This window comes from Emys orbicularis, chromosome 10 (genome assembly GCF_028017835.1).
Source record: "Emys orbicularis isolate rEmyOrb1 chromosome 10, rEmyOrb1.hap1, whole genome shotgun sequence".
NCBI lineage: Eukaryota > Metazoa > Chordata > Testudines > Emydidae > Emys > Emys orbicularis.
In genome coordinates, this window is record NC_088692.1 from 72,271,509 (window position 1) to 72,288,995 (window position 17,487).

At 44.3% G+C, this 17,487-nt stretch overlaps 1 long non-coding RNA gene and 1 other non-coding gene across 2 annotated transcripts; both read left to right on the forward strand.

The window, feature by feature from the left end:
• Window positions 1-9,801: 9,801 nt before the first annotated feature.
• LOC135884782 (uncharacterized) lies at window positions 9,802-17,487 on the forward strand. Its single transcript, XR_010561719.1, has 4 exons — window positions 9,802-9,855; window positions 11,558-11,977; window positions 12,191-12,354; window positions 16,167-17,487. It is a non-coding gene; the product is annotated as an uncharacterized LOC135884782 (long non-coding RNA).
• On the forward strand, window positions 13,198-13,328 carry LOC135885224 (small Cajal body-specific RNA 15). Its single transcript, XR_010561739.1, has one exon. It is a non-coding gene; the product is annotated as a small Cajal body-specific RNA 15 (non-coding RNA).

Below are 17,487 nucleotides of genomic sequence, written 5' to 3' on the forward strand. Positions count from 1 at the left end.
GATTGGTATCTGTAGCTACCTGTACTGAATGTTATAAGTACAAAGCATCTCCATAAAATTAATACGAATATTTTTGCCCTTATTTATCATCTTCCAGACGCTCAAAACGGCTGGCAAACCTTACGGAATGTAGCCTGACAGCACCCTTGTCAGGCAGATATATATTATTTCCCTATTTTACAGATGGAGCATCTGGGATACAGAAAGTGGATTTCAGTGGGAGATAGCACCTAAACACCTTTGAGTGAGTGGGCCTGAGTGACTCAGGCAGAGCCAGAGACAGAACCCAGGTCTTCTGACTTTCCAACCTGTACCTCAGGAACAATTTTCTCCCTCAGCTTCTCTGCTTGCTATTTTTACTTATACAACCTGATTCAACTCTGGGGAATGACTCCCATTAACTCAAATGGGAGCTAGATCAAAGTTCAAATACCCTGGCATTAGCTTGGGTCTGAATCCTGCCATCCAGTATGTGGCACACGCTGCTGTGTGTCTGGGGAAGCCAGTTACTGTACAGGCTGGCACCAGTGTGTTGGGTTTTTGGTTTTTATGTCCAAGCTATAGTAAGGATGGAGAAATGCCACGTACTGGGTGGGACCCCTAAAACTGGAATCTGGCGGGGAAGGGCAACTCATTAGCAGTTTATTGCCATTGGTCCATGTGTGTATGTTGGGGTGGAGAGTGGGAGAGTCTTTTAAACTATCCTCATGTATGGCATTCATGGAGGTAAATCTGCGTGAGTTGTGTATACTGACCCTTTATGATGATGTGCTAGAGGGGATAATGGGAAATATGAACAAATATTGTGAACCATGGACACTTGCTGAATCTGTCATAGCCTGAAAGCGAACACTAATTCAGCTTTCATTCCACAGTAATTAATGGGGGAGGGATAGCTCAGTGGGTTTGAGAGTTGGCCTGCTAAACCCAGGGTTGTGAGTTCAATCCTTGAGGGGGCCATTTAGGGATCACAGCAGGGGGAATCTGTCAGGGACAGTACTTGGTCCTGCTAGTGAAGGCAGGAGACTGGACTCATGACCTTTCAAGGTCCCTTCCAGCTCTAGGAGATAGGTATATCTCCATAAAAGAATAAAAAGAACAGGCATCACTTCGACCACCAATCTAACACCTTTCTTCTGGAATGGACTGCATCATCTCTCAGCAATGATACTGAACAGTAAGGATAAGAAATGAAAAAGTTTGCCACCTCCATTGGAAACCAAAGGGGGAGCCCCACTTAGTAATGACTCAAGTGAGAATTTGGTCTGGTCTCGCTTTAATATTCCAAAGTGGTATTTCATGTAAATCTTTCAATGGCGTTCATTACATAAGCTATTCTCAGCTCAACCTGCTACTTGTCCAATATGCTGAATGCCAAGTTTCAGCCTGGAGCACAAGTGGAATGATGTCATCCTAGTCCTCCCGCAGTTTCTAGCTCCTAGAAGGTGGCATATTGTATCTTCAGCCATAAAAATCTGTCAGCCTGGCTTTCCTTATTGGTAAAAGCATAAAATGCACTAGGAATATCAATCTCCTACTGCAGCTGGGAAAGTATCATATGCCTAGAAACACACTGCTCTGCCTTCTGCAGATTGTTCTGAGCGTTAGCAATTATACAGCAATCTTCAGGTGGGTAAGCAGTGTTATCCCCATTTTACAGATGTGGAAATGGAGAGACAGAGAAGTGCCTTGCCTGAATTCACACCGTGAGTCAACGGCAGAGACAGACCAGTGTGCTCTTCACCACACCAAGCCATGTTGCCTCATGAAGAAAGTGGGAGAAGAGTTTTATAAGACAATTAATTTCATATTGTTTGTCACAACAGGATTACAAAACTGTGGTAAAAGCTGCAGAGAAACAAATGGTCCTTCCTGCAGCCAATATTATCTACAAGAAGAATTTTGGAAGCATCAGAATTGCCACCCCAAAACTCATAAGGGGCCCATCTAGCCCAGTATCCCATCTGCAGCAGTAGGCAGCACCAGCTATTTCAAAATGAGATGTAAGAAAGCCCAAAATTTACAATTATGGACCAGCCTGACCCTTGGGAAAATTTCTTCCTGACCCCATCAAAAAGAGTCTGGTATATGCCCTGAAGCATAAGGTTTTATATCACTTCCAGGTTTTCAAACAAGCTATTTAGCTTTGTTTGTTGATTTTTGGGGGGAAATATTGAGAAAAAATGTTTTAACCATTTTTGACCTTAAGGTATGGGGGACAGGAATGCTTTAGTAATGAAAAAATTACTGTACTATATTGTAACTATGTTTAAACAGTTCAATAGCTAAAACAGCTGGGATTGAATGCTGAAATTTAGCATGGAGATAACCTTAACTGAGGAGGGAGTGCCTTTAAGTATTCTGTTTACAAATAGTTTTTTTGTTTGTTTGTTTTTAAGTTATGCTCTATCTCAAACAGCAGATGTGGACATGCTGCATGATTCATTTGTTGAAATTCTCTGGCCTGTGTGATGCAGGAGATGATAGTGTTCCCTTCTGGCCTTAAATTTTATGAGCAAAGGAGACTGTAATAATGTACCTGTGAGTACAGATGTCAGGAACAGAAGCAGCTCAACCTAGACAGTATTTCTATGAAGTACTGTACATCAGAGGAACGGGCTTTTGATGTTACTTTCAGGGAAAGAGAAAAATCAATTTGTCCGAATAGAAAGTTTCCTGTGAAATATCACTGCAGATTGAAATTTTGCTCACCACAAAATCACTGGCAGTATCAGTGTGAATGTACTGTCCTGTGTTATGACAAAAATCTGACAAGCCAAATTCAGAAAGCTCTCCCCACTATATCATCACAAGCAGAAAGGGGGGGGAAAATGAATGTATTTTAAAATAAGCTGTTTAATAGCAAATTTCTTTGAACCACATCAGAGTATATGTCTAACAGTGTTTAGTTAGTTAAACATCAGTGACATATTTAATGCTGGCTCAGTAAATCTTAACAATGTGATATTTCTGTTGCCCCTGCTGAAACCAGAAGCTGTAGTGTTCCTAGCTGAGGGGTTGAAAAAGTTGGATCAACCTTCGAAGTACACATACATCCTCCAGCTTCCCTAAGCAAACTACCTTTCCAATTATATCAGACCATATTCTGAGCTCAGTCACTTGGGGGGTAACTCCACTGATTTTAACATAGATACTCCATGTTTACAGTGGTTTTAGCTGAGCTCACAATCTGATTCAAGGGGCATTGTTACTTACCAACAGATCCATCTCTTCGATCTTTTTGGCTTCCTAGGGTAAATCTGCCACTAGACGGATCCCTGACAAACAGACTCTACATTTACATAGCTCTGTCTTGAGCCTGCAAATGTCAAGGCTGAGTAAAGTTCAGACCCATCCCATACATTCCAATTAACTTCTATGTCTTAAGATTTGTGTTCCCAGATTTCAGAATTGGTGTTTGTCGAAGCAGTCCTCCTGGGAACTCATTAAATGTGTCTTGCATATACCTGGTCTCAGAACTGTGGGAGACTTTCTAGAGAAGAAAGGCCACAAAGGAACTGTGAAGTCTGGTCTAGCTGAAATTATGCAGATTTTCTAAGACAATGGCTTCACCTTCAAAGACGAAGTACCTGGGACTTGTGTAGCTTTACTTGACTGTCAGTTGCCTCTGTGGTATGTCTCTACACTAGCAACTAGTGGACCTTTTTTAACCATTGGTGCAGTTCCTCTGATGATAGCAATGGAGTGAGACCAAGCAGACAAGGCACAAGTATATTTACTGCTGTTGGTCTAACCCTGCAGAGTTACAATGGTACAAACACCTGTGCTCTTTCTACTCTGGCACTTCCAACACTGATATTGCTGGTGGAGCTGCACCAATAGTGAAATACTGTTCTAACTTTTCCTATGGCAGATAAGGTCCATTTACAAAAGGTGCCTTATTTTGTTGGTGGGTTTTTGTGTTTGCTTTTCATTTGAGAATTAGCTCCTCACTTCTTATCATACAAAAAGGGCACTGTGACCATATCACCTGTGCTATAACATATCCCCGAGAATATGGAAATTTTGAGATGATTTCACATCGACAAGACACTATTTTCTATGATAAACTAGTTGTCGAGTTTTTTGTACCCCAAACGGGTAGACCACAGTGCTAGAGCGACTGTCTCAGAACTAGGAAAGTTTCTACCTAGGAATGTACTTTTCATGTGTTATTACCCCATACAAAGCTTGCTTTTGACTGTCCAAAGGTTAGGCCAGTCCTCCAATTAATATTAATCTTCCTTCTTCTCACCTTAGGCCTTTTACCATCCACAATCTGACCTTTTCATTTTTCTATGGTCTCCCATTCAACTAATGCTTAAATGCTCCCCGATCTGCCAGCCCCCATCTTCTGGAACCATTCTGTCTAATGCATGTTACCTTTGGTGAGCCATTTAAAATGCATTTTATGTGGCAATAATTAATATCAACAAACAAAACAAAGGGGCAGCAACAGGGCTTATGACTAGGGCTTCTAGGTGTTATGGTATATAAATATCTTTTTTCTCCATAATTGTCTATAAAAGTGCATGTGTATAGACAGGTTTAACTCTTTGCTCTTGCTACAAATAAAGGTGACAGCAGTTAGAGCCTTCTACCAGAGCTTGAAATACAGCTATTATTTCACCCCATAACTGAAAAGGCTATTATGTTAGGGATCCAAACACTGGGCTTGGACACTGGATTACAGTCATGTCAAGGCACTGGGAAGATCTGAATCCCAAATCAGTTACACAGTTTCATTCAAGACATACTGGCATCATAAAGAAGGCAACCAATCAAAGAGACACAACTCAGCCTCAGAAATAGTGTGTGTGATGCTTTTTCACACATGGCAAAAGCTAAAAAGTCTACATTTATTGCTAGATAAAATAGATATATATGGGGGGGGGGGGTGCGCCCCTTTTGCCTGATGAGCATATTTAAGAATATGTATCAAATCAAGGGTTAATATGGAGATGGCTACAGAACAAGAGAACAGGTTGCAGCTATCACGATGCTAGGTCTAGAAAACGGTTGTTGTAAAATTCTGGTAGACGTGAGACAGAAACATGTTTTCTTTAAGACTGATGGACTGTAAGGAAGTTACACTGCATCTGAGAGCCCTTTCTCATGTGTCAATGTCAGTGAGCCCTCTGAGCATGCTCAGAAGATTGGGGCTTAGTGGAATTGGCATAAAATCATTGTAGGCCCTGCACTTCCATGTATGGGAATGGGAGAGATGTGACCTTTTCCCCCATGTTCGTGAGGGGGTGTTGTTGAACAACAAAGTTCAAGCTCTGAGGGATCAGAGTGGAAAAAGCTGTAGCTCATAAATCAGACTTAAGCTTCAGTGAAGTCAGGCCACTGAAGTTATATTAAGGGTCTGCAGACAAAATGGACAGATTTTATCTGCAAGCAGCATCATCACCAGTCAATACTGTGGCCTCTTTCTCTTCTTTAATATCCGAGCAGTTAAAGCCCGTGACCTCCCCCTTCAAATTGCCTCAAGTTAATAATAGAACAGTCAATAGTTAGCACAGGCTTGAAAGAGCCTTTGCTCTTTGCCTCCCACCCCACATGCTAGGCTATCAAAGTGTTTACTGTATCAGGTTTCAGCAGCATTTGGAGCAATAGTCATTTTCCAGAAGGCTGATGACCAACTCTCCTTTTCTGCAGGTCCAATTTGCCTATACCGGGGCAATCGGCACCAGGGTCTAAGAACCTAAGTTAGCCTAGCTCACTGAAGTTACTCTGTCCACACTGGTGCTGCACTCACCTGTGTGTGTGTCAAGGCTGTATCCCCACTTTGAACTTTAGGGTACAAGTGTGGGGGCCTGCATGAGGACTTCTAAGCTTAACTACCAGCTTAGTTCTGGTCCGCTGCCACCATTCCCTACCCTGGGAAGCTTTTAGAAACCTCTCACTAATTCCCTGGTGAATACAGATCCAAACTCCTTGGATCTTAAAACAAGGAGAAATTGACCCTTCCCCCCTCCTTCCTTTCACCAACTCCTGGTGAATACAGATCCAAACCCCCTTGGATCTTAAAACAAGGAGAAATCAATCAGGTTCTTAAAAAGAAGGCTTTTAATTAAAGAAAAAGGTAAAAATCATCTCTGTAAAATCAGTATGGAAAATAACTTTACAGGGTAATCAAACTTAAAGAGCTCAGAGGACCCCCCTCTGTCTTAGGTTCAAAGTACAGCAAACAAAGATAAACACTCTGGTAAAAGGTACATTTACAAGTTGAGAAAACAAAGTAAAACTAAGACGCCTTGCTTGGCTTTTTTACTTACAAGTTTAAAATATGAGAGACTTGTTTAGAAAGATGGGGAGAACCTGGATTGATGGCTGGTCCCTCTCAGTCCCAAGAGCGAACAACCCCTTAAAACAAAGAGCACACACAAAAGCCTTCCCCCCCCCCCCAAGATTTGAAAGTATCTTGTCCCCTTACTGGTCCTTTGGGTCAGGTGTCAGCCAGGTTACCCGAGCTTCTTAACCCTTTACAGGTAAAAGGATTTTGGAGTCTCTGGCCAGGAGGGATTTTAGTACTGTACACAGGAGAGCTGTTACCCTTCCCTTTATAGTTATGACAGTGTGTCAGTAGGACTTCAGGGGGTATATCCCATAGTTCTTTGTGCTCAGTAAGCTGACCTGCCCTATGATTCCCCTCTGGGCACACAGGGAATTGTGGGAAGACACTGAAGGACTATCAGCACTCAAGTTATTTCACTCATTCCAAACTGGGCAAGTTACTAGCCCAAATGAAAGCAGAACTGGGCTTCTAACCCATACTCCCAGCCAGGCCAGCTAGTGAAGACATACCCCCAAGGCTCATTCTGTTCAGATTTATCCAAGCACTATGCCCTCCCTTTCACTGTTTGCTTCAGTTGGCTCTGCACTGCCCAGCGGATTTCAAAGTGAAACTTACTGGAGATGGTGGCAGAATAAAACAGCATAGGCGAACTGGGAAGAGCAGATCTGCTACTAACCCCCACTAAAAGAAAGTTTTACAAATCCAGACTATAAATAGACAAGCACAATGCTTATGGGACACATTTATTTGAACAAGAGTTTTATTACATAGGAAATCATGAAATATTTCTGACTCTGCACCAGCACAATATATGAATGGATTTACTACTGCAGTCTACTTGCAGTTCAGCATCAGAACAAAGATTTAAAGAAGACTTGCATCTGAAGAAGTGAGGTTCTTACCCACGAAAGCTTATGCTCCCAATACTTCTGTTAGTCTTAAAGGTGCCACAGGACCCTCTGTAAATATAATAAGGGAATTATTCTCTAGGGATCTAAAAGTATCTTGAAAAGAAAGATTTGTGGGTGTATTCACATAAGAAAAATTACCCAAAGTTTAAAAACAAAATCAAAATGGTCTTTAGCACCCAGTCCACCTGAAACTGTCAGCAGTCTTGGAGGCTGTAGTTACTGGTTTTGGAGCAATGAAAAGCTTGGCCTGCCAGGGAAACGAAGATCAGAAACTCCACCAGCTCTGCTTCAAATGCTTTTGAGAATGACTTTACTGCTTCAAACACTCTTGATTCTCAAAGTTCTCTGGCTCTCATTCATCTATGTGCCAGTGCTGAGCCCAGTCCACGGAGTGAGTGCGGAGGCAATGCAATTGCCAGAGACCAAAAAGTTATCTGCTTAAATCTTTGCAGGCTCCAGCCCTAAGTATAAAAAGGAAAAGAAGAACAGAAGGGCCAAGAGGCAAAGCTCAAGGGACACCCAGAAGATGGTGACATTTGAGGGAAAGAAGGAACATTTGTGCAAAGAGTAAATAAGAGTCAAAACAATGAGAGAGGCCAGTTCCTCAGCTGGTCTAAATAGGCTTAGCTCCCTTCTCCAAACTTCACTGCCCACCTACCAGCTGAGCCTCTGGGCCCTATCAAAATCACTTCTCAAGAAAATGTATCTTTGAAACTAATGAAGGCCCTAGAAATAAGAGTCTGGATTTGTCTGCTTGAGCCTGCACTATCCTTGATGAACTGTCTGTGTGACTGGCCTTTGGCTTTCTCCAGATTCTAAAGTTAGCTGCCTCTTCCTTTGCAGTGAGAGATTGCCGTTGTGCTCCACTGTACATCAACTTTTCTAATTACTGGTTCTGGTGTGTTTGAACAGTAGCAATTTGTTACGTGGGCTCTGGCAGCCTCCCACAGAATGTGATAAAGGGAGGAAGGAGTGAGGTCTAAGCAGATGCTTATCAGAAACCTAGTGACGGTGCCACCATTGAGAATCAACATGAAATGTATAATTATCCTGTCTTGGGGAATGTTTTACTTTAGTTATGGGGCTGTACGGACTCCTTTCTCTGAAAATGCATGTGAGCAGCAGTTGTAATGTTCCTTCCCATGACAGGATCTCATTAACTACTGTTAAGCCCCTGTGAGGTTTGTGGACAAAAGGCTAAAACACCAGAAGAATCACATGAGAAAATTGTGGCTGCCAAAAAGGTAGGCTCTTCTGACACAATCTAAGCTCCTGTATGAAGTTTAATCAAATGCTCAGGGTAAACTGTTCTACCTTTGCCCTGGTGTTGCAGCCTGGCCAGACAAACTGCAGCAGCAGCAGCAAAGGTGAGAACTACAACTCTCTAGCTACCCAGCTTCAGCTACTGCTGTCCATCACTGTCCATCCCACCCAGCTCTATTTATTTAGGGCAAAAATTTCAAACCTGGGTACCTAAAACAAGGCTCCTAGGCCAACATTTTCAAAGGGGGCTAGTGATGTTGGGTGCCCAACCTGAAACCCCTCAAAAGATCCCGATTTGCAGAGGGTGGGTCCCTAGCACTCTCTCGAAGAAGCAAGGCCCATATAGTTCAAGCTGGGTGCCCATAATTGTAGCATCCAAAATCACTAGGTACACCTCTACCCCAATATAAGGTGACCCGATATAACACAAATTCGGATATAACGCAGTAAAGCAGTGCTCGGGGGGGGCTACACACTCCGGCGGATCAAAGCAAGTTGGATATAATGCGGTTTCACCTATAACGCGATAAGATTTTTTGGCTCCTGAGGACAGCGTTATATCGGGGTAGAGGTGTACTTTTTGAAAAATGTGCCCTACATCCATATTTAAGTCTCCTCTAGCCTGTTTATTTTGCACTTGTATAAAGTTAAACACGGGTGTTTTGGGGGTTTGTAGGATATGGGTCTGAGGAATCTAGACCAAGGGCCTGTTTTTCAAAGGGCTGCATATGCACAATTCCCCTGGAAGTTAATCTCAGCTGTGTGTGGTCAGCACCTTTGAAAAAGTCTTGCGGCACTCAAGTTGAAAAATCTTGGCGGTGGTGTATGCATTTATAGTGATTTATACCTAACCCCAACACAACCCCGAAAAAAATACACTTTTTAAAATTGCAACTGTGTTTAAAACAAACAAAACAACTTCCTCCAAAACCAGCAACTGGGATCATGGCTAAGGAGCCACCCCACCCAATGCCCTGCACGCTGTATCGGCCCGGGGGTTAGGGACAAAATCCCCACAGGTCCTAGTCCTTCGGCAAACAGGCTCTTGCAAGGGATTTCAATAGGACGGTCCCAATCTCCCCTCCCCTCCCGAGTGTCAGTCACAGCTTGGCGGATCAGGTGCACACAGGGGTGGGGAACGGCTCACACCGAGTCACGGCTCTGGTGCATTCCCCCCACCCCCGGGGAGCAGCCGCGTGCAGCTCCCACCTGGGCTCCGCCTCCGCCGCTGCTGGAGGGAAGCGGCTGCCCGGCGGCTACGCGAGGGCCGGGCCCCAGCGCGCTAGGCCCGGCGGGCGGAAGCAGGAAGTCGCTGCAGCGTGCGGCGCCTTTGCAACCGGCCGCGCGTGCGAGAGCGAGCGGAGCCGGGCGCCGGCCGCTGTAAGTGCCCCCGCGGCCTTCCTCGCGCCAGCGTCTCCCCAGCCGCCGGCAGCAGCGACGGGCTCTGACCCGCTGAGTGTCTCCGCGCAGCGCCCGCAGCCGGCTCCGCCCCGGCCCGGGAGCCGCGAGCGGGACAGCCCCGCTGGGCGCCTGTGGCGATGGCTCTGGACCCCCCCCCCGAGGCTAAGCCCGAGGTCTCCCGCTCTGCGCAGCCCCGCGGGCGGCTAAGCAGCTGCCCCAAGGCCTCGCCTCGGGCCCCAGGCTCCCGCATCTCGGCAAAGGCGGGATCTAGGTACGGGGAGGAAGGGGCCGGCTGGGAGGCTGCCCCGGAGATAGACCCCGATGGGGGTGAAAGGGTGGCCCCACCTCTGCACAGGGATTTATTTTTGGCCTAGCAAGTGCTGGGCTTTAGGTCGCTGGTATTTTATCCCGTGGAGAGCAGCGGCCCCTTCGCTGCATGAGGAGGAGGCCGCCGCCGGCTGGCGGAGCCCCCTGACCGCTCCAGCTCGGCAGTGGTGTAACAGGAACTTCTTGCCTTGGGGGGTAGCCATGGGCGTGGCGTGTTTCAGCCTGGCCCTCACGTGGCTGCACATCGTTCAGTAGCACGCTTATAACTTGCTTGTGTTGTGTTCTAGCAGAGGTCAGGGCAATACTGCATAAGGTGGCCCCTTGAAATGGTTAATTTGAAGGTGTAGAAAAGGAGATGGGAAATCTACCTCGATTGTGGCAATTCTGTGTGCCGCTTTCATGGGGTCTTGTCTCTCATTTTTTGGTACGTGCTCTTAGTTTCACAGTGACACACAGGCCTTGTCTTTGCTATGGTTTTTTCCCTAGAATTTCCCGTCATTGGACGCTGGACATAGTAAAGGTGGGCGCACTGGTATAGCAGCTCAGAATCCTGGGGGCCTCCTGGACTGTGACTCCTGGAGAGACTAGCCTGGAATCTCAGTGAAAAGTGCGGTGTGAAAGTGAGAATCTGTGTTACTGTTTGAGTCAATCTGCTGCAGATTACAAAGGTTGACACTCTTTTGAGTTAGGGTTTGAATTAAGTTATGCACACAACCAGAAATGTGTGTGGGATTTTTTAAATTTTGAAATAAGCAATGAAAAGACTTCACCACAAGTCTGATAATGCCAGTGTATGGCTATCAAGCATGCATAAGCACATCTATATTCTAATAGATAGTTCTGTTTGTGCTATTAAAGATGCATGTTTAAGAAATTGTGTGTTCCAGCCAAAGAGTATAATTTTGATAAGTGCTTAAGTGACTTAGGTGCCTAATATCTATTTTCAGATGTCATGTGGGAACTTGAGTCTCATTGACTTTCACTAAGACTTAGGCTCCTAAGTCACAGAAAATGTTACCTTATGTCACAAGAGCATCTGCCTTAACTCTGCAGAGTTGGCATGATCTCTTGTTCCACGTGATGGCCTATCCATAACAAAAATATGTAGGATTTATCAAGCATGGAGTGGTTTTAATTGTGGTGATAGTCTCAGCAACATGGACATAAACTGATCATAGGAAACATTTTGTGCTAATTTTAGTAGAAAATTAATAGTGCAGTAAGGCACAGAGAGGATCATTGCAGTAATTACTGCCTTATCTTGAAACAAGGAAAAATAAATTTGGCCAAGATTTTTTTTTTTTTAAACTTCTTTCTATCAAAAACCAACATAAAAAGTGTATGTTTTTCTTAGGCATGACTGAAACTGGCCAGAAATAAAATGACCTTAAAGATGGTGATGATGAGAAGCAGCCTTGAATCTTCTGCCGAGCAACTTCTGTCACCTGGGGAAGGTCCACAGGAAAATAATGGCAGGCGCACAGCAACACAGTAAAAATTCTGGGCTCTCTCCATTGATGTTGCAATGGAAATGCCATAAGTGGTCGCCCAGGGAATATCCTCTGTGCAGCTGCCCCTGTGCTGGCGCAGAGCCAGCACCATCAGCTTTGTGCTGCCTCCACAGCAACCCTGGGCACAAGGGATGTTCCAAGGCAGAAGTGAATTATGGACAGATTAGAGGAAGGAAGAGGCATGGATGGGGCCTGCACCCCAGCAATTCTGCACCTTGCGATCTACCACCATAGAAGAAGAGTTTGAAAAAGAACCATGCTTTGTAAGTAAAATTAATTGTGCTTAAAGGTTTGACCTTTTAACAGCAATAAAACTGCATTTAGCTAGCCCTCGAGGCAGATGGTGACTGCTGCTCAGTCTCTAGCACCCTCTTGTGTGGTAAAGGGGCTGTGTGTGATTAAGTTTGCTGTATAGTAAGACTCAGAATACCTTTTTATTTGTAACTGTCTGTCTTCATTGTACACATTCATTCTAGGTGCATCAGTTGATGGGATCTGCCAGCATGACTTGTAGACACACTGGAGAAATCCCTTCTGTCACTTCAGTGCCTCTGCATTGCTTCCAGCAGTGGCTTCTCTGGGCCCCTTGCCAGCTAGCATAGAAGCTTCTCTGACCACAGTGTTTTCTCAAATTGGAAAGGTAAGCACTGCAGGAGCCAATCATTCTTCATGTTGTCTACTGGGTTCTTGCTGTTGGGGGTGCATTGGTCCTGAGAAGCACTCATAAAGACCAAAGCTGTGTCAAGGGGAAGCTCAGACTGGCTTGGTGTCCATGCAGCCGTCACTGCACCGTCTCAGGTTTTACAGTTCACACTAAGACTAAGCCTTGTGTCTACACAGGTTTTTGTGAAACTCTCATGCTATAGGACTAGCTCCATTCCAGCTCCACTCGTGGTAGCAATGCAGTGCACTAGTATAAACTGGCCAGTGGTGTTTTCACCACCATAACCATGGCTGTAACTCCTACAGCATGTGTTGGTGATGCAGTGGAGAAAACACCTGAGCCCTATGTACACTCTTTCTAGCACCATTGGAGTTACACTAGTGTTAATGCAACTGTAAGAGGGCAAAAACTTCTGTGTAGACAGGGCCTCTCCAATGACCTTGAAACCAGTGAAAATTATGTGTCAGCTCTCAGTGGGATGCAGACTATGGGTTAAATCTGAATATTAAATAAGAGTTTTTTCCATTACTGTGGTGCCTTCTGCACATTTTATATCTGTTTTAATATGTATCTCCAAAGCATAATACTGTAATATGGTTATCAGTGCTAAACATTATTGATCAAGTGCCTAAAATAGGGTGAGTATAAAAATGCCTAAGGGCTTCAAACCTATTAATCCTTTAATAGAAAAAAGGAGGGTTAAGCAACTGCTCCCAAGGGGAGTGAGGAAGCCAAGTGAGTTACGGCACTGGACTCTGATGCAGGAGAGCTGGATTCAATACCTGGATCTGCTATGAGGAGTTTCTTACTGATGTTCACCTGGAGGACTAAGAAAGTAGAGCCAGTGAAGTCAAGTTGACTCTACTGATACTATCCTCCTAAATCAAACGGTAGAAGAACAGGGCCTGTCTCTGAGATGGAGTCAGGACCTACTTAAGCTACCAACAGTCACTGTTCACTTTGTTTTGGAAATTCTTATGGCAGCTAAAGGGATGCTGCCAAGTTAAAAATCAAGTATTGTAAAGAAAATGCCCTTGTGGGAGTCTGTAAGAACTAATTATCTTGTTAAAACGGAAGGAATTTTAAAATTCCATTTACCTTTCAACCCTTCTCACTGGTGGCATTGTGTTTTAAGCCTGTCACATCGCATGTTGTTAAATTCACACTATTGGCCTTTTGTATCTTGTGTAACCTGGATTTGTTTGCTTGTAGCATCCTAGAGCCCTTCATTCCAGGCTCCTCTTCTGACTGCATGGTGATAGAAATGTGATGGAAAAAAAGATTGTTAACCAGTTGCAAGCTGTAATTGTGTTTCCTTAGTAGCCCTTGCTTAGTGACTGTCTCTTGGACTTGTCAGCTCTGCAGCTGGTAGATTCATGCTGCGTGTCCACAAAATGTAGTCTTTTAAAACAGCATCATTTGATGCCCTCAAGTGGTGACACTGTGTACTGGTGCTTTGAATTAGCAGTGGACAACAGTTACTGTAGATATTTGGTACCATTGGTGGCAAAAATACCTAGTGCTTTAGTGTGTTTGATCAGGGAGGAAGGAGACTCTTGCTGTTAAGGCACTGTTCTGAGATTCATGAGATCTGGATTCAATCCCCTGCTCTGCCATAGACTCCCTGTATGACGCTGGAACTTATTATTATTATTATTATTATTTGTATTATTGTAGTGCCTAGGACCTCTGTGTATCTCGGTTTTCCCATCTGCAAAATGGGGTTGGTCTTTCCTTACCATGGACGGTAGTTTGAGGGTAAATTCGTTAATATGTGTGAAGTATTCACATATTACAATGATGAGGAGGCACTGTTTAAAAAAAAAAAAAAAAAAAAAAAAAAAAATTGAGCCACTTCAGGGGATAGGTTTTAGAAAAGAGATTCCCCCTCCATCTGTTGGTTATACATATGCTTTCTCAGTAACCTGATCCCATTTTGTTGTTCACATCCTTGTCATTCTAGAGTAATAGAGTAAAATATCCCTGTGAAGAACAGTGAAGAAAAATCTAAAAAGTAAAAATTATTTTGACATTCTCTTAAAATCCTAACACAGATTTAGCCCAAATACCAGCACAGAAAGAGTCATGTGCTCAACAGAGCATTTATAGCATTTAAAGAGAAAATGAATCCAGCGTGCTCTTTAACAATTACAAGAAGCTTGTAATCTAGTCAATTAAAGAATAAAGGAGTAGCTTGGGTATTATCCCTGCTTCTCAGCCTCCTGCCAGGGTTTGTGGCCTTACCATCATTTTCCTGCTTATCAAAATGGGTTTTTTCCTCCCCTCTTGCTCTGCAGAGACCCCCTCATGAACCAAAAGGGGAAGCTGAGTATACAGTGACACAGCCACAAAGGGTCACCATCAGTGTTGTCTTACAGTCTTTTGCAGCAGCTGTGTTTGCCCAAAGGGGCTGTACCTCTTGCCCCTGGTAAACAGCACCAGCACAGGAGCCTCTGGGCTTCCCTGGAAGAAGTTCCCAGTCCAGGGACATTCTGGGGTGGATCTGGGGCAGGCCAGAGGTGAGAAGAGCTGGGGTGGTCATACGCTCTGGCAATTCCTTCCTGCTATGTTACCGGGAATGTAAGTTGAGCCTAGCCTATGCAGGGTGCCTGCATCATCCCCTAAACAGGAAGGGCACAAGTCACCTTCCTTCAGTGCTGCGCTTGTGTGAGGAGGAATTTGGTTTTGTGCTGTCAAATGCACAAAGTAAACTGAGGACATAAAGAAAATACCGACGGAGCTCAGGAGATATTAGTCTTGGGTGGTGGTGTAACAGAAGTGAGCAAGCCATTTTCAGAGAGAAGCGTGGCTTGTTTTAAATTTGCTGCTGTCCTTTTACATGGGCTACTCTGAGGCCAGGTCTACACTACCGCAGTAGTTCGACAGCTGGCAATCGAACTTCCGGGTTCGATTTATCGCGTCTGGTCTGGACGCGATAAATCGATCCCGGAAGCGCTCGCCGTCGACTGCGGTACTCCAGCTCGGCGAGAGGAGTACCGCGGAGTCGACGGGGAGCCTGCCTGCCGCGTGTGGACCGCGTCTGAACCGCGGTAAGTTCGAACTAAGGTATGTCGACTTCAGCTACGTTATTCACGTAGCTGAAGTTGCGTACCTTAGTTCGAATTTGGGGGTTAGTGTAGACCAGGCCTGACAGTGAGCCAAACTTTCATTATCCAGTCCAGAGGGGAGAATTGGTTTTGCTTCATTCAAATAATCTTCCTGCCCAAAGGAATGGCTCGGGCACTTAAATCAATAATTAAGCAAATGTTCTAACAATACCATTCTTCTATCAAATAAACCCATATGGCAGTGTTATTAGTCTGCTGTAGGGCTGCCATGGTTAACAAGTAAAAACCCATTCTAGCTCCAGTAGGAACCTCATCCATTATTTTCAAATGTAGGTTTCAGTCTGTAGGGGGGCGGGCCCTCATTATCTTGTGTAAAGATGCACTGAACTTTCTCTTCTACAGTGAGCATATGTGCAAAAACTCTGGGCTGATGTAACTTCCTACGGCTCAATAGATCTTGTAATGGAAATGGTGTCTTAAATACTGAGGGATGTGTTTAAAGATTACTCATAGTGACAGCTGGTTTTAAAAAACTCAGGTTGCTTGTGCCTCTTCTTCTGCTTTATAAATATTTAAGCAAGCAACAAGCTTTGGATTCCCTAGAAAGATGCTTGGGCTACAGCCAGCCAGTGACGTTTTTATTAAGCAAAACTCGGCAAGCTCATTTCTTCTGTCGTTTGTAACCTGGTAGCTAATTGTTGTGTATTTGTTCTTTTTTAGATGTTTCTGTGGCTGTCTTTGCCAGTCATGTGCCATCCCCTATAGTGAACACAGAATCCTATTGTGCTCCGCACCCAATTCAGTAGTAAACCACCCGGCTTGCTCCGTCCAGCAGAGTCATAAAGCAAGCAACACAATGACCTAGATACGGTACTTCCACAAGCCCCCATTGTCAGAGCCATCTGAGCCCCTCACAATGATGTATCCTCACTGCCTCCCAGGGAGGTGGGGAAGTGCTATGGACTCTGATGACTGCTTACCAGCTGGAATATGTTCTGGACCAGGTTCTGGACTAAAGAATACGTGGATGGTGCAAGAATATAGATATGGATGAAAGACTCTTTAGGATGTAACGCTGTTAGTGGTGAGTGGCATCATTCGAGCCTAGGTCAAGGAAAACACCTGTGTCTGGATGGAAGCCAGCAGTCATTTAATAGGCCTATTTTGGGAAAGCTTCTTCCCCTTCTGCCTTAAGTGACATGGTTAATGCTGCCTCCTCAGAAGGTTACTCAGTCATCTTAATACTTCTCTTATGTTGTCTTTTTGTTTTGTTTTTCTCCTTCCAGATTTTGATTAGTTTTTCCTTCAACATGGGAGAAGATGTCTGATTGTAGAGGACTCTTTAATTTGGCAGATAGGGGCATAACAAGGTCCAATGGCTGGAAGTTGAAGCTGGACAAATTCAAACTGGAAATGATGCACATATTTTTAAGTAAGGGTAATTAGCTATTGGAACAACTTACCAAGGGATGTGATGGAGACCCCATCACTTGAAGTCTTTAAATCAAGATTTAAGGGACAGATTCTCAGCTGGTGTAAATTGTCATAGCTCTGACATCAATGGAGCTAAGACAGTTTGCACCAGCTAAGAATCTGGACCTTGACATCTTTTTAAAATACGTGCTCTTGGCCAACTGCAAGTTATTTGGGTCAGTGCCAGAATTACTGGGTGAAACTCTCCGGCCTGTGTTATACAGGAAGTCAGATTAGATGATCACAATGGTCCCTTCTGACCTTAGAATCTGTGGATTGTTGCTAGGATAAACTCTAAAAGGTGATGCTGTACCTCGATAGATTAGTATTGCCAGACATCTTCAGAGAGGAGCTAGCAGCAGTCATTGCCTTCATCTTAAATTGTCTGCACCCACCTCAATTGTTTCTCTTACTCCTGTAATGCTGGTAACTGGTTTTTCAAGGCCTGTGTTTATTCCTATGGAATGTGCATTTTGCAGACTTGGTTCATTCTTGGAGCATCCTCTAGTATGTAAAGCTATACCAATTCATTTGTAATATGAATACTAAATAAATCTGCATTACTGCA